General features: G+C 34.5%; 1 long non-coding RNA gene across 1 annotated transcript in view; it reads right to left on the bottom strand.

Moving 5' to 3' along the window:
- LOC131380885 (uncharacterized) overlaps positions 1–24,406 on the bottom strand; it is a 126,619-nt gene that overhangs the window by 61,437 nt on the left and 40,776 nt on the right. The gene's annotated exons all lie outside the window — the stretch shown is intronic.

The following is a 24,406-nucleotide window of genomic DNA, read 5'->3' as shown; positions in this document are numbered from 1 at the left end:
AATGTATAATATCTCACACTATTATGAGGTCGAAGGACCTCACACTCCATCCCTTTTGTTTGCTTCCTATTCATGCTCAAAGAACTTGGTAATTTCATAATCATCAATATCAGATTTATTCTGAATCACAATTTTCGGTTCTTTATGTTTTCTAATGAAATCTAATTACTTATAAGTACATATTCTTTGTCTCATAGTAAGTAAATATGCCTAGACCTCTTGAATTAAGTTATTAAATCCTTACATTAAATCCTAAACCTCTCTTGAAATATGTGTATGCATATACACGTGGCATGCATGGTAATAACTCAAATGTGAAGAAAGAGGTGAAACTTCATACAGCCTAATAGGTCTTCATAGAATTAGGCCTTTTCTAACAAAAAAAAAGAGAAGAAAAATATTTAATTAGAAGTTTCTTTTTAGAAATGAAAAGAATCTATTAATTACCCAGGAGGAAGTAGTGAATTGTCAAGACTAATGTGATTACAGTTTCCCAAAAACATTTCATTTGTTTTTCAGTCACAGCCATCACAACTGCAGCCGTCTGACTACAAGCATAACAATAACCTTAAAAGGCTTATATCACATAATTTGTGCTTCACTTGCACCAAGAGCTTCACAGCAGTTTAATCAATAAAACAGCACAAGCTGTGCACAATTATAATAAAACACCTTAAGAATGATCCACAATTAAAAGGTAGGGGGAAAAGAAGTCCTCAATTTAGATAAACCAATCTGCCACTCGATTTGATAAAGTTCAGTTGAAGCGTTCTGACACTCTCATGGCACCTATCAGCAGAAAGCTTTCTAGCCTTGAATGTAAATTAACTCTTCAAGTTGTACAAGAGTAAAGAATTATAGGCATCTACTTATACACACTGGAGTATTACTTGTATAATAACAACAAAAACTTCCTATTGAAATTTCACATTGAAGTTTATCCCACAAAGAAATGTCTATATCAATTTTAACAAGTGCTTTGAAGTATGTTTCTGAAATGTGACAACTCTTCATTTGAACAAATGAAAACTGATAAACCAGCTTATAATTCATTTAACAATATATACTGATAACCTCTAATTTGCTAAACAATAGAGATTAACAGCAAATAAGACTTGCTCACTACTCTTTCCGGGCTTGCATTTTTGTGATGTCCTGTTCTATACTAGACTTGAAAAATGTGTTAGTGAGAAAAGAGGATGGTGGAGGGGCATACATACAGGTTAGTCTAGACAAAGAGAACACATATGCAAAATGTGGATACCCAAAACAGCCTTACCTTTGAGAACTGAAAGTAGTTTAGAGACAAAGGAGGCACAATGAGAGAGTAGTGCTATTTAAGGATACTCACTGTAAAGTTTTAAGACAGAGTAATATGATTTGAATTTACAAGGTACAACTTAGAAATAATTCCCTGGATACAGTGACAAGAATAGACAAAAAGAAGCAAAACTGGAGAATATCACATTGTTTCAAAGAAGAAGCTTTGAAGTCTTTTAACTTTTCACAGTAACCTCTGCTCTTGTGGGTGATCTAGACTTGGTAAAGAAGGTGGAATGAAAGTAGGGAGAATATTTACAGGGTAGATCTCAAGGTGGCACTTCTTCAATTTTTAGTCTTGACACTTGTTATCAGGTTCACGAGTTAAATAACATTTCTGTGGATGTGCTTCTAAACATTGGTTAGTATACTTTTATACCATTCTTAAAGCATCTAGACATTGTCTTTCTCATTTTCATATTCCCTTAGTTGTTAACTGGGATACAGGGTTGGTGGTCATTCTAGGCTTATGAGTAACACCGAGAATGGAAATTTGCTGTGGAAGCAGATGCACTAGAAGATAGTGACATTATGTGAAAATTTCATGGAGACTTGATGGGTAGAGAACATGTGTTATCTGTACATATGCAGCTGTGTCAGCATCACTGAAAACCTAGTTGAGATCATTCATCTGGCTATAAGTCCTCAGAGTTAGTAGTAGATTGGTAATTTAGAGATGGGATGGTTGGAAGAGCAGCTTTCTACACTGTTATGCTACCTGAGGTCCGAGATCTGTGAAATAAGGCCAATGGAGTATGAGAAAGCAGAGTACATGAATGACTCACAAAGAAGTAGATTTAAACATTTGGAAATAATACAAAGGCTTAAATGTATTAGTTTACTGTTAATCTCCAAAAAAATGAAATATCACTCTTGCTGTGGGAAACGTAAGATTGGAAATAAAGAACATCATGAGACATTTAGTGATACTTTCACAGGCCTATCCCAACCCTGGCTGAAGATTCCTAGTTTGTAGTGCACTGGGAATGTCTCAGGTTGTTGTGCTGCTGTAACAGAGTACCACTGGATGAGTAAGTTGTAATGAACAGGAATTTATTTCTTACAGTTCTGGATGCTAGAAGGTCCCTGACTGAGGATTCAGCATCTTGTGGGGAACTTTTTGCCACATCATCCCATGGCAGAAGGTGGAAGGGCAAGAGAGAATGAGAGAGAAGAAGAGAGAGCTTTCTCTTTTATTAAAAAACAACAACAACAACAAAAACCCTCTCCTGAGATAATGGTATTAATCTACTCATGCAGATGGAGCCCTTTGTTTTAATCAGCTCTCATTAGGCCCTACCTCCCAACACTGTTGCATTAGGGATTGTTTCCAGAACATGATTTTTGGGAGGACACATTTAAATCATAGCAGGTTAGTTATGTTGAGTATAGAGCAGTTAAGTGCTGCTTTAAATTTTGTTGGCATTTTGAATCAGATGAAATGGTTTCCAGGAAGACCACATAACAAACCAGTGGTAAACAGATGAAATTTCATGGCTGGAAGATAAAGTCTATTCTTCTGTTTTACTTCCTATCACACCCATCAAAATACTTTAAATATGATTAATCATTCTTGGCAGTCTGATGACCACACAAGTCTTAGATGATCAAAGTTAGAAATAGCTGATCACAAAGTACTCAAGCCATAGAATTATAGTCTTGAAAATTTTTTAAGGTGTAAGCTTTGTAGTTCTGGCTGCCAAAATTTAGCTGATTGGGCCGGGCGCGGTGGCTCACGCTTGTAATCCCAGCACTTTGGGAGGCCGAGGCGGGCGGATCACAAGGTCAGGAGATCGAGACCACGGTGAAACCCCGTCTCTACTAAAAATACAAAAAAAAATTAGCCGGGCGTGGTGGCGGGCGCCTGTAGTCCCAGCTACTCGGAGAGGCTGAGGCAGGAGAATGGCGTGAACCCGGGAGGCGGAGCTTGCAGTGAGCCGAGATTGCGCCACTGCACTCCAGCCTGGGTGACAGAGCGAGACTCCGTCTCACCAAAAAAAAAAAAAAAATTTAGCTGATTGAAAAATCAAAACTACCAATTCAAGGCCCTCACTTAGGTTGGCCTCAGGCACTTTAAATTTTGATGGTCCCATAGTTGTATATTAGGGCTAGGTATGTTTTATATCTCTTCATCAAAAATATTCTGGATCATCACCATTTCTGTTTTATTAACTAGATAACTTTAGGTGAAATAATTTTCTTAGAAAAATAATTTTTGATAGCACAAACTCTAAATATCTGGACCCCCATTATAGGATGATTCTCATCTTAGAATTGGAGGCATAAATTTAAATGCAGCAAGAATGGGTCATACAGGAACAGATTAATAAAACGTTAAGATGCTTGAAGATACATGGAGAAAGTAGAGAACTGGATAAAGAAAAATTACTTTCTGTGATGTATATAAAGGACAAGACATGAATTATATGGGCTATCTGGAAAATTCAGGAAATAACTATACAAATTCAACTTTCTTGAGTGTCTCCACTCCTGTACCACATCCAATCAAAATGGTATGGCTTCAAATTTGCCCACAACATGCAAGCTATTAAACACATATCTTCTCAGGATCACTTATACATGTTTTGCAGGACATGCTAGACAGACTAGAATAATGATTATATGAGGTCAAAGGAATAATAATAATAATACCTCTGTCAGAGAGTTGAATGAGGCAATGCGTTTTACAAGGTCTTAGAATAGTGTCCACGTATGGATAATAAAGACTCAAAATGTTTTTATTATTTGCTATCATATTCATTACAGTGTTTTAGATTTTAGTTATGATTGGGAATGATTTAGAGTTGCAATGGCCTACTTGGCTTTAAAAAATTCTTCTTGGTTAACGCTTGGAGAATAATGTTTTAACTACTTTCACTCAATGTTTATATTGAGAGATAATTCATCTGTCTCTCATGTTTCCACAGATCTTTTCAGCAGAAGATTTGACAGCTTTTGTTTCAGAATTCTTTTATAAGGATTTTCTATAGCATACAGCCCCAAAAGAGGATAGGGATAGTGTCTCCTGGTTCAGAGAGTTTTTTTTGCTGTGAAGAAAATTAACATATTTAACCCCAAAATTTGGCTCTCTGGTATAATGAATATTTTATATTAAAAACCTTTAGAGATCAACAAGCACTAGAAGGGACTTTTCTCCTACCTAACTAAAGTAATAGGACTGACCCACCAAGGAGAACAATAGTTCTTACTCTGCCCCGACACTGCCCACACCCGCCATTATCTCATTATCCATTGCAGGAAAGAAAACCAAGAATGTAACCATATCTGAAAAGACCCTTTTTCAAGACAACGTCTGTCTCCAAGGATCATTTAAGGAACATTTAAATTAAAAAAAAAACTATTTACATGTTAATTCCTGTTCCCCAGTATAATCATTCTACCCAGTAATCCTTTATTGCCTCTCAGTAGAATTCTTCTTCTCTCCCTCCCATAACCTGCCTGACCAGGATTCAAGTCCTCATTCTTTCCGTACTCTCAAGATGGCATATGAGCTTCTGTGCCTCATTGAGAGGTTGGGTCTTCATTCTGAAGGCTCGCATGTATACACATTAAATAAATTGGTATGCCTTTTCTCCTATTAATGAATCTGCCTCATGTCAGTGATTTTCAACAAATCTTTCAAAACCCTTGGCCCCCACAGCTCTCTAATATAAAAACGGTCATATCTACAGGGAAAATAATGAACAGGTTTGCTTGCAGCTTGTTCAAAAGATTGGGGCTTACTTAGCTCAGAGTTCCCTGGCTATCATGCAAATCCGCTGCATGCACCGCTTCTATCTGGCCATTTCACATTGCTCCCATGGGATTTAGGGGACAGGGGAAAATGATGCCAACATGCAGTTTATGCTGCCTACTGAGCTATGAGTAACAGTTTTTGTTTTGTTTTGTTTTTTGTTGTTTTGTTTTGTTTTAATCTCTGACCCAGGAGTCTAATGTCTTTTGCCAGAAACCACAAAACTGTGATGGGCTTTTTAACTTACAAGCAGGAAAAAACTCTTAAATCTTTCAAAGTTCTTGACAAAGTAGTTATTTTTTAATGGCATAACAGAAAAGATATCTCAATTAATTTGTGAGAAAATTTTCAATATATCTCCAGTTTCAGGGATATGCATAGTTTTAATTCAATTTGTTGTATAAGGACCACATCACTACTACGGCATAATTAACTAATTCGTGGCATAAGAAGAGGAGAAGGAGAGTACAGTTAGACTAAGATATTTTCAAATTCAAGGGGGCCTGCTTATACGGTCTGGATATGAGACCTTCAAAAAGAGACACCAATGTAAGAAAATTCTCTCCACATGAATTTATTATCTCTACCACCCACATGACTGCCCAAGTTTTTATGCTGTACTGCTATCTACCAGATTTTATCTAGAGTATATTCATAGACTGAACCTTTTTCTTTTCACTGCTTAAATTTGATGTTTTCAATTGCCTGGTTCCAGTATATCCTCACAGTCTTTTCCAAACTACATTTTCACTTCTTAGATGATGTTTTAGAGTTTCAGCCATTCAAGTGGCCAACAAAATCTGACTAAATCCATATACAGTAGCAATCATGTGGTGCTATGATAACTTTAAATAAAAATGATCAAATGAATAATGAGAAAATTTTATCTGTTCATTAACTTCTTTTCTTTCTTTTTGAGATGAAGTCTCACTCTGTCCCCCATGCTGGAGTATAGCGGCACAATCTCGGCTCACTGCAACCTCCACCTCCCCAGTTGAAGCAATTCTCCAACCTCAGCCTCCCCAACAGCGGCAGACTACAGGCATGCATCACCATGCCTAGCTAATTTTTGTATTTTTAGTAGAGACAGGGTTTCACCATGTTGGCCAGGCTGGTCTCAAACTCCTGACCTCAGGTGATCCACCCACCTTGGCCTCCCAAAGTGTTGGGATTACGGGAGTGAGCCACCGTGCCTGGCCAGCTCATTAACTTCTAATGATGTTTTAAATTTAGAACTACCCTACAATTAGATAGAATTATTGAAATAATATGATCTATGAACTTAAACTACACTTACCATGTAGTCCTCCCATCTGCAGTTTTGCTTTACAGAGTTTCAGTTATTCAAGGTCAACCACAGACCAAAAATACTAAATTAAAAATTCCAGAAATAAACACTTCATAAATTTTAAATTGTACACTTTTCTAAGTAACACGACAAAATCTCGTGTGGTTCGACTCCATCCTGCCTGTCAAGTGAATCATCCCTTTGTCCAGCATATCCATGCTGTATACTCTACCCGCCCTTAGTTGCTTACTAGCACCTCAATTATCAGATCCACTATCTTGGTATCACAGTGCTAATGTTCAAGTAAGCCTTAATTTACTTAATGGCCCCAAAACAAGAGTAATTATGCTGGCAAACTATTATAGTTGTTTTATTTAATTATTATTGTTGTTGTTAATCTCATACTGTGTCTAATTTATATAGTATTCTTTACCATAGGTATGTAAGTATAAGAAAAAACATAGTATATATCGGGCTCAGTACTGTCCTAAGTTTCAGGCATCCACTGGGGATTACGAAATATATTCCCCAAGGCTAATGGGAGACTATTTTATAAAAAAAATTAATAATATGCTAAAAAACTTGAATCAGTCTTCGAATCTAAAAATAATAAGTTATAAAAATCAGATTTGTCTCACTGTTCTCAATGTTGCAATTAAGTATAATTAAGTATAGTCATGGAAAATGTACTGATTTTCTAGAGAAACACCAATAAAGAAATTTAAGAATCTGACTGGAGAAAGATGTGGAATAAGTTCATATAATTTAATAATTCAGTTAATTTAATAATTACATTCATGCAATTATTACTAAAAGAACTTACTGTTTAATTTATGTTAACTTATGTTGATGACACATTTGTGCCCTTTAATAAACAATTATAAAATCTGCTATATTACATATGCAGTTCATAGAAATAACAAAAGGCTAACAGTGTTTTTTTTTTCTTAAAAAGTCTCTAAAGTCTTTGAGTATAAAGAAAATATAAGCTGTCTGATATGGTTTGGCTCTGACCCCCACCCAAATCTCATGTTGAAATGTGATCCTGAGTGTTGGAGGTGGGGCTTGGTGGGAGGTGGGGCTTGGTGGGAGGTGATTGGATCATGGGGTGGTTTCTAATGGTTTAGAACCATCCCCCTAATGCTGTCTTATGATAGAGTTCTCATGATATCTGGTTGTTTGAAAGTATGTAGCCCTTCTCCCTTCACTCTCTCTTCTGCCTTCTCTGGCTATGTGAAAAGGTCCTTGCTTCCCCTTCGCCTTCCCCCATGATTGTACGTTTCCTGAGGCCTTCCCAGCAGTGTGGAACTATGAGTTGATTAAACCTCTTTTCTTATAAATTACTCAGTCTTATTTCCTTATAGCAATGCAAGAATGGACTAATACACTAAGGATTATATTGCAACATTTTATTTGCCACATTGAATGCTAATAGTAAACATCTTATTTTTTGGTATATCATTCTAACTAGAGATGAATTATTTTATTGTGAATATAATGTACACATATTATATATTTATATATAATTTTTGAAACTTTATTTTCAATTTATATATAATAAAATTTACTCTTTGTAATATAAAGTTATGTGAGTTTTGACAAATACAGTCATTCATCACCACAGTTAAGATAGAGAATATTTCATTTGTCTGAAGAACATTTCCAGTTTTCAGTGACTATTGTCAGATACAGTAAGTTCTGCTTCAAAGGTTTAATTTCTGACTTCCTTGTTCTTTGTTCTCGAGATCAACTTCCTTGTCCCTTCTCCTAAGCTACCTGCTCTGTAAACAACTTCTCCCGCCAGTCCCAATCTGTAACTCACATCTCTTCCTTATTCGGAAAGTGTCCTCTTTACTCCTGGCTACCCATTCTGTAAACTGCCCCTACCGCCAAAACAGCTCTTCCCCCGAAACCACCCTCCCCACCTTTGCCATGCCCTGACATGCCCAAACATGCCTTGTATCATAATGGACAGCCTCTCCCTTCTTGCCTAATTAGCCATATTCAATTTTAAACAGTAACCAATAGAGTCCATTTAGATTGTGCGGTCCAACTCTAGCCAATGGGGACAGACACAGAAGCAGGAACTAACAGCATTAGGAATAAAAACCCCTGGCCTCCTTTGTCCGATGTGCTCTTGCTGTGGCCAGAAGTGTGAGCAGCACCCTTCCACAGAAGTAAATTTGCCTTGCTGAGAAATCCTTCATTTGAGTGCTTGTTTTCCTTGCAACTCTGAGCTCTTGTTTCTAACATTATGAATAGGTATGCTATAAATATTAATGTATAGGTTATAATGTGAACATAAGTTTTTATTCTCTTGGGCAAATTTATAGGAGTGGGATAGCTGGGTCATAAGACAAGTACATTTAACTTATAAAAAACTTCCAAACTCTTTTATCATTTTGTATTCCCACAGGTAAAGTACAAGAGTTCCAATACTCCACATTGTAATGAGCATTCCATATTCTAAGTTAATTTTTTTGTTTTTGTCTTTGATGTTCTAATATTTGTGTAATGGTATATCGTTCTGAGTTTAATTTTTATTTTCTTAATAACTAATAGTTTTGTGCATCTTTGCATATGCTTTCTTGCCAACCGTATGCTTTCTTGATGGAATGCCTACTCAAATTCATGGCCCATTTCTCAGGGGATGGAGGTTGTTTGATTTCTCATTGTTGACTTTCAAAATTTCCTATATATTCTGATATATATCCTTTAGCGGGTATATGATTTGAAAATATTTTCTCCTAATACATGGCTTATCTTTTTTTTTCTTTCACAGTATATTTTATGGAGCAAAATTGTTTATTTTGATAGGTTTATCAGATTTTTTCTTTTTTTTATTGATTGTGCTTTTGATGCCTTATCCAAGAATTCTTTCTGCTTAACACAATATAATAAAGGCTGTCTCCTATGTTTTTTTCTAGAAGTTTTATAATTTTAACATTTAGAGCTATGTTAATTTTAATGTAAGTTGAAAAGTATGGGTTAAATTTCATTTTTATTGCACATGGACATGCAATTTTTCTGTACAATCTGTTTAAAAAATTACTCTTCTCTCTCCATAATTACCCTTTTTACTATTATTTTAAAAGTTTACTATATTAATCTGAGTCTATTTCCGAAAGCTCTATTCCATTTTATTAACCTATGAATCTATCATTTCATCAATAGCACAATGTCTTGATTGCTATTGCATTTTAAATTTTTAAATCAGGTAGTTTCAATAATTTAATTTTATTCTTATTTGTTAAAAGTTTTTGGCTGTTCTATTTCCTTTGCCTTCCCATATAAATTTTAAAATCAGTCTTTCAGTATTTACAATAAAATCATGCTGAAATTTTGATTAGAATTTCATTGACATCATAACAATATTGAGTCTCCAGTTCATGAACACATTAAATTTATTTATTTAGGTATTCATTCTTTGTACCCTTTAATCAATGTTTTGCAGGTTTTAGAATACAGATTTTGCACACATTTTGTTAAATTTATATCTAAATATTTTCTTCTTTATTAGTGGTATTATAAATGGTAATTTTTTTAATTCCAAAGTTATTGATAGTGTATAGAAATAAAATATCGATCTTGTGTAATATCTTAGGTTGTTTTGTGCTGTTATGAAAGAATACCACAGACTCAGTAATTTGTAATTAACACAAATGTATTGGCTCATAGTTCTGAAGGCTGAGAAGCCCAAGGGGTCACTGTCCAGAAAAAGCCTTCTTGCTGTGTCATGTTATCATGGAAGGGCAAAGAGAGAGTGAGAGAGAGCAAAAAGGAACACAGCTTCTTTTTTTATAAGGAAATCACTCTTGTAATAATAACCCTCCCTTTTGCAATAATGTCATTAATTTGCTTATGATGACAGAGCCCTCGTATCCCAATTACCTCTTAACAGTTCCACCTCTTAATAATGTTACAGTGACAAATCAATTTTAACATGAGTTTGAGCGGAGACAAACATCCAATCTGTAGCATATAAAATGACATGGCTAAACTGACTAATTAATTCTAGGTTTTTTGTAGATTTGGGGAAGGAGATTCATTTTATTGGTAGACAAACTTTAGCTAGGACTAATGAGTTTCATTTCTTTCCTTCTAACTTGGGTAATTTCTGCTGACCTGTCTTCAGTCTACTGATTTTTTTTTCTTTGACTGTGTCAAGTGTTCTGATAAGCCTGTTAAATACATTCCTTATCTCTGGTACTCTGGTATTCATTTCTAGCATGTACATCTGATTCTTCTACAGTTTCTATCATCCTGATGAAATTATACATCTTACATTGCATGTTGTTCATATTTTTTCAGTGCAGCCTTCTATATATTAATCATGCATACTTTGAATTTCCTAATAGTTTCTGATAGTTTATCAGTGTCATATTTCTTTGTCTTTTAATAGTGTGCTTTTTTCTGTCTTTTCCGTATGACTCATAATTTTTTATTTAAAGCCAGACAATTTGTACAGGACAATAGATACTGACGTAAGTAGCTTTCATGGCTAGAAATGGGTATGCCTTGTCTTATTTTAGAAATTTAGTGCATGAATTTGGGTCAATCTAGTCAATAATTGATCAGTGTTGAGATTTGTCATTGTTATTTTTATTCTCAGTTCACTGTAACTTCAAATTCCTCTAGCGTCATCATGTCTTTAGCATAGGGGTTGGTTCACAGAGAGGTTTCCTTCAGTATCTATTTTACCTTCATCCTAAATCATCCTTTTACATTGCACCTAATAAAGGATCTTTCTGTGCTCTTTTATCTCTTTTAGCAGTGTTGCATTGCTACTTGTTATTCAACACTGGTATTATGGGTGGTGGGGTTGAGGGTATGATGGTTCTGTCTTGTACTGATTTAGTCTAAGTTTTAGAAAAGTGGTATGCCTCTGCGTCTGGATGGTGTGGCCTCAGAGGTACTGATCCTATCCCAGTGCCAGTTCTGGGCCCAATAGGTATTCTTACCCTTCCAACACAGAAAAAGGTTTTCATTTCTGTTTTTTCTTCCCCCAATCACAAAGTTTTCAGCAATGCCCTAAAGGCATTGGTTGCTGTCTCTGCTTCTTTCCCTAGTTTAAGGCTTTTGTTTTGTAGAGGAGGTGCAGTTTTGTGCTTTTGCCCTGAGTGAGGTTTTGTGCCTTTCTCCACAGTGGCTGTTCTCCTCCTTTAGCCCAGTGTTTTGCCAGAATTTTTGATAAATATTTTTGTGAGCATCCAGTGAGGTCATTATTAATAATTATCTAATTTCATTATAAGTCACATATAAAACAGAATGGTGTTAACAGGTATTACTCAGGGAGACAAATCTTAAACTCAACAGAGCTCATATTCCTGAAAAATATGTTATCCATTGAATCGCAGATGTTAGAAGATAAAATTAAACCAGATTATTATGAAATGTTATAACTAGGCCATATGATGTAGGATCCTCCCCACCTCCATTTCCCCCTACACTTTCTGTTATGTGAAATGCCTATGGCTTTTCCTACAAAGTACACTGTCAGATGGTACTGCATTATGGTTCAGAATGTACCTTAAAACATTACACAAAGTCCTCTTTATTATGGCTCTCAGGATAAGTTTCTCTCTAACCATAGGATCCTGAGCAACAAGTTCATTTTTACTTTAAGGACATTCTCACTCCAAAAACTAAACATGGCTACAATGTTGTTTGAAAATCTAGAACCAATTTTAGTAAATGTAGAATATTTTATGCTTTTAAAGTATTGAAGCCCTTACTAACCTAACTTCTAGCTTTATCCAAATCTTCTTATGCAAATATTGTGTATCATTTTACTGTTACTTTATTTTATCTTGTTTTATTGGACATCATATGAGCCACCTGAAATCCTTTCTAGAACAAAATTATTAAAAATAGATTTACAGTTGGTATGAACATGAGTATATCCTGTGGCCTGTACCAGCTCAAAAGATACAGTTATGCTCTTTACAAACTTTGTGCTCAGCGATCTCACACTGGAAACTTGAAATTGGCTATGGTGGAACTATTTACATGTTAGAAATAAACAAATTTAAAAATTAGGCTTTTATTATTTTTTTCTGGAAAAACAGTTACCAGCATAGCCCTACGAATATCCATAATTACATTTTAAAATAGAAAAACAATTTTTGGAGCTAAACAGTTTCTAATACAATTTTAATGTTTACTTCATAATCATTGAGGTAGGACAAGTCCTATACTGGAAAACATAAAAATAATATGACTCTCAGTAGAGCTATGGTGATAGTGTTGAAGCATTAATAAAAGGTCATAATTTACACAATTTTCTCTAAAATCCTTCATAAATCCAGTAGATACTAATATTTTCTTTGGTATACAATTATAAATTATGATTGTCCTCTGATAACAAAACTGGAAGATTATTGTTTCTTGGAATAATTTTATCGTAATGCTTTAGTTATAGCCTATTTTGCATCATATTAACCAGATACCTTTAATAAATTTTTTATGTTGAATATCGGTTATTATGCTACTATTGATTTAGGACAAAAAATATTGGCTTTACTAAAAGCCTTAATTTTATTGTTGTAGTGGATCACCTACAGATTGCCTCAATATTAATCTATTTTTGTAGGCTCAAAAAACTCAACCCCAAGAACACAAATTTAATAAAAATTCTCTGTCTTTTAAATTTCATTTATTATATTTCTCCCCTCCTCAACCACCCACCATCTCATCCTCATGATGGGAGTTATCAAAAGTAATTTCAGAACATGATCTTATCAAATGCAATTCTGTTGTGGTTATATTTTTGTTACTGCAATATGGTAGAATAGGCTCGTATGGATTCCCTTCTACTGCCAATACACTTAGTAAGAAAACAGCCATTACATATTCAGGTAAGCTCAAAAGATACGAATGAAAATTTAGTTTTCTAGATTTAGGAAGACAACTCACAATAGCTTCTAGAAGCTCAGGGAAAATAATCGTCAACCTGTAATTCTATATTATGAAATGAACATAGCTAAATAAAGATATGTTAGGACAAAAATTAAAACAAAGCAAATAAACAACAAGACTTTATGACTTCTAGTCTTGCACCAAAAATGCCCTTGTAGGATATTCTGCAGTAAGAAGTATATAGAAAGAAGAAGGTGGTTATCCATCAGAATTGAATTCAGCTGCGTGTAAGAGAAATCCCCAAACAAGGGTGTAATGTTAAACCACAAAAGTTTATTTTCAGCACATGAGAATAAGTTCAGATGTGGGAAGTTCAAAGATTTTCAGAGATTTGCAACTACAAAATATCATCCAAATTACAGCATTTTTCTATTATCCTCTTTCTCTCTTTTTTCTTTTTCTAACAACTACCTTCCTTATGCTTTCCAGTTAGCTCTTGTATCTCCAGATATTGCATCCACATTTTTAGTCAGTAAGAAAGAGGGAAGTTGTGAAGGAGGATCATCAAATACCAATAAGGTTGTCCCTTTTTATCAAGAAAATGCATTTCCTAGAATCCTTAACAAATATCCTCTGTTTGTATCTCACTGGCCAAAATTACATCATGTGGACAACTCTGCTGTGCACCATTCTAAGTACAGAGGATAAGAAGGATATTGGATGGGTCACATACAAACAGTGCCTGACAAAGCGTGAGAGGCAAATAGCAAAGTTAGACAAAACACTTAATAAGCATGGATAAACCTGAATAAGCACAGACATTTAAAAATAAAATTATTTGGAGGAGAGTTTGAAGTATTACTAAAGATATGTTTAACATAGAGGCAAATAAGAATTAAAGTCTTCATTTTTGTGATAATGGTAGGAACATTTGTAAACTTCAACTTATGTGTAATTAAATATTGAGCTGAATTTTCCCTGTGGTCTTAGGATTAGCACTAGAAACCATACCTAGAAATATTAGTAGCACATATGACTTCTATTCACACTGGTGAGAACTAGTCACATAGGCACATCTGTAGGCAAAGAGAGCAAGGAAAGGCAGTTCCTGACTGGTCAGTCACTTTCCAGCAATAAATCTGCCCTATGGAAGACAAGACATGATTTTTTTGGGCAAGAGAGGGCCCAAGTGGATCAAGTGTACAGTGGATGTTGGAAGTGTAAAGAAAGAAAGACTTGCATCTCACTCACTCGTTGGGTACTCTACTGAGGAAAAAGGCATGTCAGATTAGCGGATTAACAGTAACACAAAGCAGAACGGAGGAGTTGTGTGTCTAGACAGTACATGGGAAAATCTTCACCTCCTTTCAGTTCTCATTGGAGTCTCAAAGAAATTGAATAATGAGTAATAAGCCAGTGACATGGGATTGCCCACACAGCTTCAATGCCATGCCATTGGTAGCATTACCTACTCATGGAGCCAAATGAGTTTATGTAAATCTGAACAGAGCAGTTCTTGGTAAGAGAGTGAGCTCAGAATAATACTGAACACCATTCCAAATAGCCAGAGATGGCATCTACATCACCAGAACATCAGTGGGAAGCCACCATCAGCAGAAAAAAATCTAACTGAACCAGAACAGCAAAGAAATAAAATGCAGCCAGTTGCACTAGCAAAACTGTGTTTTCTGTGTAACAGCTACTCAGTGTGATTCGCAATCCAAATGCATCATAATCACCTGGGAACTTGTTACATATACATGTTTTCAGGCATCCTGGAAACTGCAGGACTTACCGAATGAGAAAGAATAGATTAGAACAACTTTTGCACTTGAAATTCCTTCAGCAACAGACTGAAGTTGTTCAATATAAGAAAATACAATTTAGATTTAATTTGAATTGAAGCTTTAAATTGGATTATTCCTTTAAAAATAAAAGGAGACAAGAAAGTTATGGAATTCGTTTGACAGATAAGGAAGAGAAATTCAGATAGGGTGCCAGATAGGGTGGAGATTTAGTATGTGTGTTAGACAAAGTGTGAAGTGACACATAGTGTTTTCATGGGGAAGAAAGCTTATCTATGTAAATCAAACCTTACTGTTGCAATCATATCCTTGGCCTCAAAATTCGCATAGCTGTTTTAATAAAGGGCGTTTAGGCATCTGTAAAAACATCATTATTAGAAATAAAGTGTTATAGAGATAAAGCATTAAACAGCGAAAAGAAAAAAATAGTAGAAAAATATAAATGCTGAACTTCATGCATCCAACAATATAGCCTCCAAATATGTAAGGTAAAAATAAACAGAATTATGAGGATGAATTTTAAAATGCACATTTATAACAGAAGTATTTTTAATATAACACAATCAGATAGAAATAAGAAAACTAAATCAAATTAGTAATAATATAGAAAATTAATCAACTCAGTTAATGAGTTATTATCATCTCTTATATGTCAGCTAATATTAGCCAGTATCAACTTATATATATGTCAAACCAAATATTTAAAGATCTTTTTTTAAAGTTATATAGAAAATTTATAAATATTAATCATTTGCGGAGATAAAAAAGAAGTTGCAACAAAGATGAAATAATTCATATCACCTAGAACATAGAGTTTTCTTATAAAAATAAGATAAAATCAGAACAACAGAAAAACAACTTCCTAGCTACATGCGTATACATTTTTGATACAAAAGATCAAATTGATATAAAAGATTAAAAATATGTTTCTGGATACCCCTAAATCCAGAGAGAAATTATAAGGAAATTTATATAAATCTATATGTGCTAAATATTTGTGATACTTTTTTAAGAATGAGCATTACAAAACAATAAGGAATATAAATTCTAAAAAACTGAATAAAAATAAATATGTACATACATAAGAATGAAATACATGAAAAAACAAAAGCAGACAGGAAAATGTATAAAAGGTTATCAACAAAATGTACTAATGAAGAAGAACAAAGTAAATAAAAGTCTGAATATATTAAATATTTCAATAAATATAAATAAACTAAGCATATATGTTAAAAGAAATGCATTTTCATTTTTTTAAGCAATATATTTTTTAAAGGAGACACATCTGAAAGTCAAAGGTTTCCTAATATTGAAAATAAATGGATTTAAAAATACATTTAGACTAAATACTAACCAAAATAAACCAAGTATATAGTTATTAATATCAGGTTAAATATGGCTTTATGAAAAATATGCTGGGCACATTGCCTCATGCCTATAATCCTAACCCTTTGGGATGCTGAGGTGGGCAGATCACTTGAGCCCAGGAGTTCAAGACCAGCCTGGGCAACAAGGCAAAACAACGTTTCTACAAAAAATACAAATATTAGCTGGGTGTGATGGCGCGCACCTGTACTCCCAGCTATTCATGAATCTAAGGTGGGAGGATCACCTGAGCTCAGGAAGTTGAAGCTGCAGTGAACTAAGATTGCACCACTGTAGCCCAGCCTGGGCAATGGTAGTGAGACTCTGTCTCTAAATAAATAAATAAATAAAATAAAGAAAAGACTATTGGCATTAGAGAATTAGCTTAAGGAAGAGAAGTCTAATTCACATCATTAAAATTAAAGTTTTCAGTATGTCAAAGGATATAATCAACACATTGAAAAGACAGGCATAGGAAAAGATATTTTTAAACCTATGATTAACAAATGGACTGTAATTCTAACACTTTAGGAGGCTGAGTTGAGAGGATTAGTGGAGGCCAGGAGTTCAAGACTGCAGTGAGCTGATCATGCTGTTGCACTCTCAGTGAGACCCTGTCTCAAACAGAAACCATAAAGATAGGGAAAAAGAGGTACTATTTAAATTTTCAGATGACCAAAAATTTCAGAATGATCTATCAAATAAGAATTAACAAGTGACTCTAGCAAAGCAACTGGATACAAGGTGTTTATACGAAACATAATATTTCTATATACCAGCAATTCATTTTAAAAAATTGAGATAGCACTTACAAAATCTCTTAAAACATAAAATATTAAAGAATAAATTTGTCAAAAAATATGTAAGGCTTTCACAGAAATCTGCATCACAAACTTTAAAAGACCTAGTAAATGTTCATATATTGGAAGACTCCATATTGTTAAGATATGGTTTTAAAAATTAAAAATGGAGGACATAGTTTAGATATCTCAAGGCCAACAGCCTATAGCCACATAGCCAAAACTCAAGTTATTGTGACTTTCCCCAAAATGCTAGCTCTAATTATTTTTTAAAAAACACAAAACATAAGCTTTCTGTTCTTTGACAGCATAAATCAGTCAAATTACACAAATCAGCGACAGACCAATAAGTTTCAACAGTTCTACTTGCCTAAAAGGAATCTAAGTTTATGATAGCCAATCCTAATAAAAATCAATGTATACCCTCATTTATGCTTTACACGCTGCACTGTAACTGCTCTGACCAGGATGTACCACTTTGGTTTGAGGTCTCCCAGTCTGTGAGTTTGATTTGTATGCACTATAAACTATAATTTTTATTTGATCTGAGTTTATTTTTGACAATATTAATCTGCCTTCCAAACTGATCTATACTCAGAACAACAATGTAATCTACATGAATAATAAAACATTTTTTATTAAATGAAGCTATTGATTTTTTTTTGTTATTACTGCCCTAGCCTGCAGTATCCCTGGTAATTGCCAAAAAATAAAAAGTCTCATAAGGCTAATTATTGATAAAGATTTGGGAAACAGAAACTCTTACTGGTAAAAAGTAAATTTGTTCAAAGCTTGGATAGCAATTTGGGAAGAGTTAAACAAAGCTGAAGTAATAACTAATCTAAACTATCATCTCATTTTATGGCAAATAGTCTAAGTACACTCTTGCATATATATCCATATATACAATATCCATATATATATATATTTATGTCCATATCTAAACTCTTGCATATATATGAACACAAATATATATACATATATATGCAAGAGTTTACTTAGAATATTTGTGAGAATAAGTTTACTTAGAATTTTCTGAGAATGGATGTAGAATCTGAAGACAGTCATGGGTCACATAATGACATTTCAGTCAGCAATGGACTGCATATATGACAGCAGTCTCATAAGATTATAATACTATATTTTTACTATGCCTTTTCTATGTTTAGCCATGTTTATATACCCAAATATTTGCCTTTGAGTTACAGTTGCCTATAGTTTTCAGCACATTAACATGCTATACAGGTCTGTAGCCTGGGAGTAATAGGCTATATCACATAGCCTAGGTGTGTAGCAGGCTGTACCATCTAGATTTGGTAACTACACTCCAGGATGTTCTCACTATGGCAAAATCACCTAATAACACATTTGTCAGAACGTATCCATGTCATTGACTGTACTACTGTTGAAATAAAGACTTCCAAAATGAACACAAGCAAAGACTATTTACTGAGAGATTGCTCCAGCAAGGGAGTCAGCTACCATTGCTTATTTGGCAGAGACTTAAAGGCAGGCAGGGGAGTGGGAAAATGTTATGGTAGAAGAAGGCGAATGTTTGAAGTGTTCTGTGATTGAAAGTTGTTGGAAAGAGAAAGCTGAAAGTGGGCTAACTAGAAGCAAAGCATCTATGTAATTGGTAAGGGCAGCATATATAACTTTTTCTGGTTGGTCCTAAGTTGGAAACAGGGGCAAAAATTAGAGAAGTGAACAGTTATTTGACCAAGTAATTTACTGTTTTGGGCTGACTGATGCAGAGGTTGTTGAGTCAAAGTTCTATTTTTGTTCATACTCTTGCTATTGCCCATTTCTATATTCAGTCTATCACTTCACTACTGTGAAAACAAGTAAACTAAGACTTCAAGTATCAAATAATAATTTATTAAAACATAACATTAGCTGAAAAAGAAGAAAAGCTTTTTAAGGTAGTCTAATATGTTAGGATTTAGGAAAGAATGTTATACTTTATTATGGATGCAAATATATGCAAGAACAGTAATAAAAATCTTCAGAGAAAAGATATATAGTAAGTTTGATAGTTGTTTGCTTTGAGAAGGAAGGCAAGTAGAGGAGGAGAGTTTAGAGTATAAGATTTTATTTCTCAAAAATAAATCAGAGGCAAATGTGGCAGCTGAGTTTATAGATGTCCATTTTCTACGTTTTTAGAATGTTTAAATATTTATCGTTCAAATTTTAACTATCTTTCTTTTTCTCCTCCTCCTCCTCTTCTTTGAATAAATTTTACCCACCTTTTCCCTGCACATTATACTTAGTTCTTAGCAGACATAAATTAGATCGGAGTCAAGATCTCATTGTCCACCACAACCAGGCAGATAACAAAGCCATGTGGATGGGGCCTATATAAAACAATGAGAAATTGTAAGGACTGTGATAAAACTGAACGTGAATAATCCAACTAAAGACTTTCAAACTGAGGATAGTATATAGCAGTGTGTAAGCAGTGCCTGATTTGGTCTGTGGATTGCTAGGGTTTGAACAGTGTTGTTAAAGATTTTCTTGTGAACTATAATGAATGCAGTGAACAAGGACATATAAAAACCTCAGACAAGCAAGTGCTAATAGGAGCTAGCAAGAATGAGGAAAATCAGAGAAAATCTTCCAGACCCGCATGAGCTAGATCAGCAGTGCAAGACTGAATCACTCCCTCAATCCACAAGCATTTGTGAAGCTTACTGAAAGCCAGGTATTGCGACAAGTGCTACGATTTCAAAGATAACATCAAAGAGGTCACATTAAAAAAAAAGAAGAAAAAGAGTGCCCTGAATTAAAGAATCTAAAAGAGAGAGCTTGCTTTGAAATGTGTTCAGAAGACAGAAAAGAATTGTTTTCCAGGCATAAACATAGTAGGCACTAATTATTTCCAAGTGAGGCTATATACATCAGGGGTTCTTATAAGATCAGAAGATATGCAGAAGGACGGAAAAACACCCCATCCTGATACATGTGAAAGGATAATAAGAAAGTCTCCAAGAATGAAGAGGTTGAAAAGGTCTATACAGTACTATCAAACAGGTTACACTCTCAGTCATTAGCCCCTAAAATAAGATGAAAAAAGAAGTGGGTACTTGATGACACAGACGAAAGAAAGCCAAGCTGCACATCAGCAACAACACTGTGGGGATAAAAAGATGGACCTCTTAATGAACAAATGTGTTAAGTATATTCTCCATATCTGTATGTTGGCATAGAATAGATTCCGCTGACATTCAGTTAATCTGAGTGATGTATTGATATCCTAGATTGCTAGCTCCGAATTCTGCTGTTCTCCAAGAATTTACGTGAGTCAACCAGTTATGAGATATTCTTCATGTATTTTGTTTCTATTGATGAAATGTTGACGGTTTCTGTCTTTCTTTCCTCCCTTCCTTCTTTCCTCCCTCCCTCCCTCCTTTTCCTTTTTCTTTTCTCTTTTCCCTTCCTTCCTTCCTTCCTCTCTCTTTCTTTCATTTATTTGGAAGTGAAAGTGGAGCTACAATTAGAGTTTTTGGGGATATGTCATGCATGCTAATATCATCTATCAAATGTGATACATTAGAAAAAAAAGAACTGATGAGTTGGCTGAACATCAGTTCTTTCATTCCTCATGGGTAGGACAACTGAAATTTAAAGCCCTAAACTATATTATACTCTAGGTGCTATGCATGTCTGAAATATAGAAAAAAAAGTGCAATTCTGACATTTATTCAAGAAAAATTTCAAAACAATAGCAAAAAACAAGCCAATGTGGTTTGACTATTATAGAAACATCAGTGATATTTTAGAAAATGAGTCTAAAAATCCATCAATTTTTTTTTTTTTTTAGTTTTTTCTTTTAGATGGAGTCTTGCTCTTGTTGCCCATGCTGGAGTGCAATGGTGCTATCTCGGCTCACTGTAAACTCTGCCTCCTGGGTTCAAGTGATTCTCCTGCCTCAGCCTCCCCAGTAGCTGGAATTACAGGCTCACGCGACACCATGCCCAGCTAATTTTGTATTTTTAGTAGAGACGAGGTTTCACCATGTTGGCCAGGCTGGTCTCAAACTCCTGACCTCAGGTGATCCGTCCACCTCGACCCCCAAAGTGCTGGGATTACAGGCGTGAGCCACCATGCTCGGCCCACATTTAAAAAAAAAAAAAAATTGGTTTAAGTTCTGGGATACATGTGCAGAACATGCAGGTTTGTTACATAGACACGTGCCATGGTGGTTTGCTGCACCCATCAACCCATCATCTAGGTTTTAAGCACCTCATGCATTAGGTATTTGTCTTAATGCCCTCACTTCCCTTGCCTGCTGACCTCCTGACAGGCCCTGGTGTGTGATGTTCTCCTCCCTGTGTCCATGTGTTCTCATTGTCCAACTCCCACTTATGAGTGAGAATATGCGGTATTTGGTAATGTTACAAATTGTTAAATCAGAAGGGAAATTCTTACAACAATGCCTTTACTCAAAATGTTTTTTGAACTCTTTCGGAATTCATAGTATATTATTTTGAGTACCTCAGACCAATAGTTTCTTTTATGAGAGTAAATTGTTTTTTTAAAACAGCCAAACATTATTTAATGCCAACTTAGGTAAATCAAAGAGGACACTGACAATCTAGTTACTCAAAATTTGCCTCAAAAAGCAATTTTAAAGGGTTCCACAGAAATTGTGATCAATTAAAACAATTCTGAAAAACATGTATTTAATACCATTTTGGCTACTCCAAAAGATCTCTTTAAATGTATTTTCCAGTATATCCATTTTTTAAAAATTAGAGAAAATACAGGGCTTGGGACTTCATTAACATGTATCAATGAGATTCCATATACAGCTGCAGACAAAATTTTATAGTTTCTCTTTTGATATTAACTACCTAAAAAATGTCAAAGCTTGCTTTATACATTATACATAAAGTTATATGGAAATATGCTGCCCAGTGATATCATCGGTGAAATAAATTCTGAAATATTGTATATTTTCATTTTCAGATACTCTTCTTGGCATTAAACATTATAACATTTTTCTGTAACATCAAAGGCTTAATTTCTGAATTACTTGACACATTAAAAATAATGTATTCCTTCCTTCTTTTAATCCAACTTCCTGGAAAGAACAAATTGGAATGTCTTAATATATTAGCTTTCTATTAAAATGCATGCAGATTTCTCAGATGTGGAGAACCAATTTGACAGTCTTATGAACTCTATATCTAATAAAATGCCTCCTAGTTGACATAATAGCTTTAGGAGCATTGAATATTAGGATTGAAAGGAATCTGTCAATACATATTTCTCCATGTGAGTTATTTCTCTATGGAAATCTGTTTGGATCAAAGAGGATACTGCCTATTTAAATAAATTTATCATTACATCATTTTAATGATAGATAACAGTCCTTGAAAATAGTTTAACAGGGATTATAACTTTATCTTTGTTCTACGACCAGCATTATTAATAAAATAACCATGCTTTCTTTATTTTCCCTTTCAGGTAAATATTTCAAACTAGTTCTATAGCCATATTCTCAATTAAAATTTACTCTGCACCTCAACGTCCTCTTTTCTGAGTCTGTTGAGACTATAAATACAAGAAGATTGAGGTTATAATCTTTCTCGATTCTCAGTTAAACTCCTAGAATTGAGGAAATAAATCCATGGACCTGTAGTTACACTGCACTGGAAGATTTTCCCCCAAGAACACGCCAAAATAATGCGGGAAGGCTAAAGCTGATGTCAAACACCCCATGCCTAGACAATCTGTTGCCTATCAACCTGACTCTGAGGTCAGAAAGAATTAGAAAAGGATTAAAGAAAAAATACAGGAAAAATAATGAGGCACCTGAAATAATGTTCCCTTTTAATTATGCTTATTACCTTTTTCACTTTTTTCAATAATTTTGGATATAATTGATTACAAAGAAGACTAAGTTAAGCCAAATGTCAGAACCAGTTACAAATGGCCAACTTGTACACTGGTTGGCCAGAGAAAATTCCAATTCTATTGATGCCCACACAAATTAATTTAGCTTTAAGATCTTTTGATGACCTCAATATTTTTAAAGCATTCTTCTTAGCATCATTCAAGCTTCTATCCAATATTTATTTTTTTAAAAATCACCAAGATCTGAAATAGGCGCTTTGAAAAAATCTCTTTGCATGGCACATAGTAGACACAAACAATTTTATTGAATAAATCAATTTATAAATTTTAAAATGTTCTAAAATTATTTAGCTATATCTCTTAGTGGTAAAACGTATTTCTCACCAAATATATATTCTTAATATTTCAATTCCATTCAGTAAACGATTAAAAATTACTTCCCTTGGGCCACAATCTGCTGATAAGATGGTGAATAAGATTCATGACATCAAGGAGTTCCCAAATTATTAGGTGAAAAGAAACACCTCCAAGTACTACTTATAACCTCCTTCTTTATGATCTTTTGGGTGTAATTAAGATCCTCGGCAGTAATGAGCAAGTCTTACATTTACAATTGTGTATTAAATGTGAAAGATGCTGACATTGTCGGTGATGACATGCTGGGTCAATTGGTGCCAAGCCAAAGCAATCAATAGTGTTAACAAAACATGATGGGCTGGTCATAAGGTGGAAAAGCTCAAGCTTTTATGGATGCATAATCAGATGCAGTAAGGCCAAATGCCTCTGAATCAAGCAGCCATTACTGCACAGTCATATTCTCTCTTTCAAATGGTTAAGAACAAACATGATACTATTTGACAAATATTATACAAGTTCTGTCATAATTGCTATAAAAGCGCAGAGATAAATACATTCTGCAGGCATTGAACAGAGAAGAATTTCAGAAAGTAAATTGTGACAGAATTTGAAATTCTCAATATTTATCAAATCCACCAAGACTCAAGAGGAATTTTCAGTAGCAAAAACATGTTATGGACTGAGATGAAACAGCCAGATAGTGAGATTGAAGAAGTTATTGCACTAACCCCAACTAAATTCTGCTGTCTGAAAAGCCCAGATACTTCACATTGAAGGTTCTTCTAACTCTATAGCAAGCACAGCATCTATGTAGCTCCATTCGGAAGTAATTACTAGCTTTTCTTCTACATTCCTTTGGATACACTTTCCAATAGAGTAACATCACCAAAGGCAGAAATTACCAACTGATGGTGCATTATAACCCAAGCTGTGAGGTTCGCATTAGGAAGGATGGAAATACTAGAAGCCATGGGAGCAATAGCAGTTACAGGTGTCCATG

The sequence above is a fragment of the Hylobates moloch genome, unplaced genomic scaffold (assembly GCF_009828535.3).
Source record: "Hylobates moloch isolate HMO894 unplaced genomic scaffold, HMol_V3 SCAFFOLD_12, whole genome shotgun sequence".
Taxonomy (NCBI): Eukaryota; Metazoa; Chordata; class Mammalia; order Primates; family Hylobatidae; genus Hylobates; species Hylobates moloch.
This window is presented reverse-complemented; position numbering and strand designations above follow the sequence as displayed.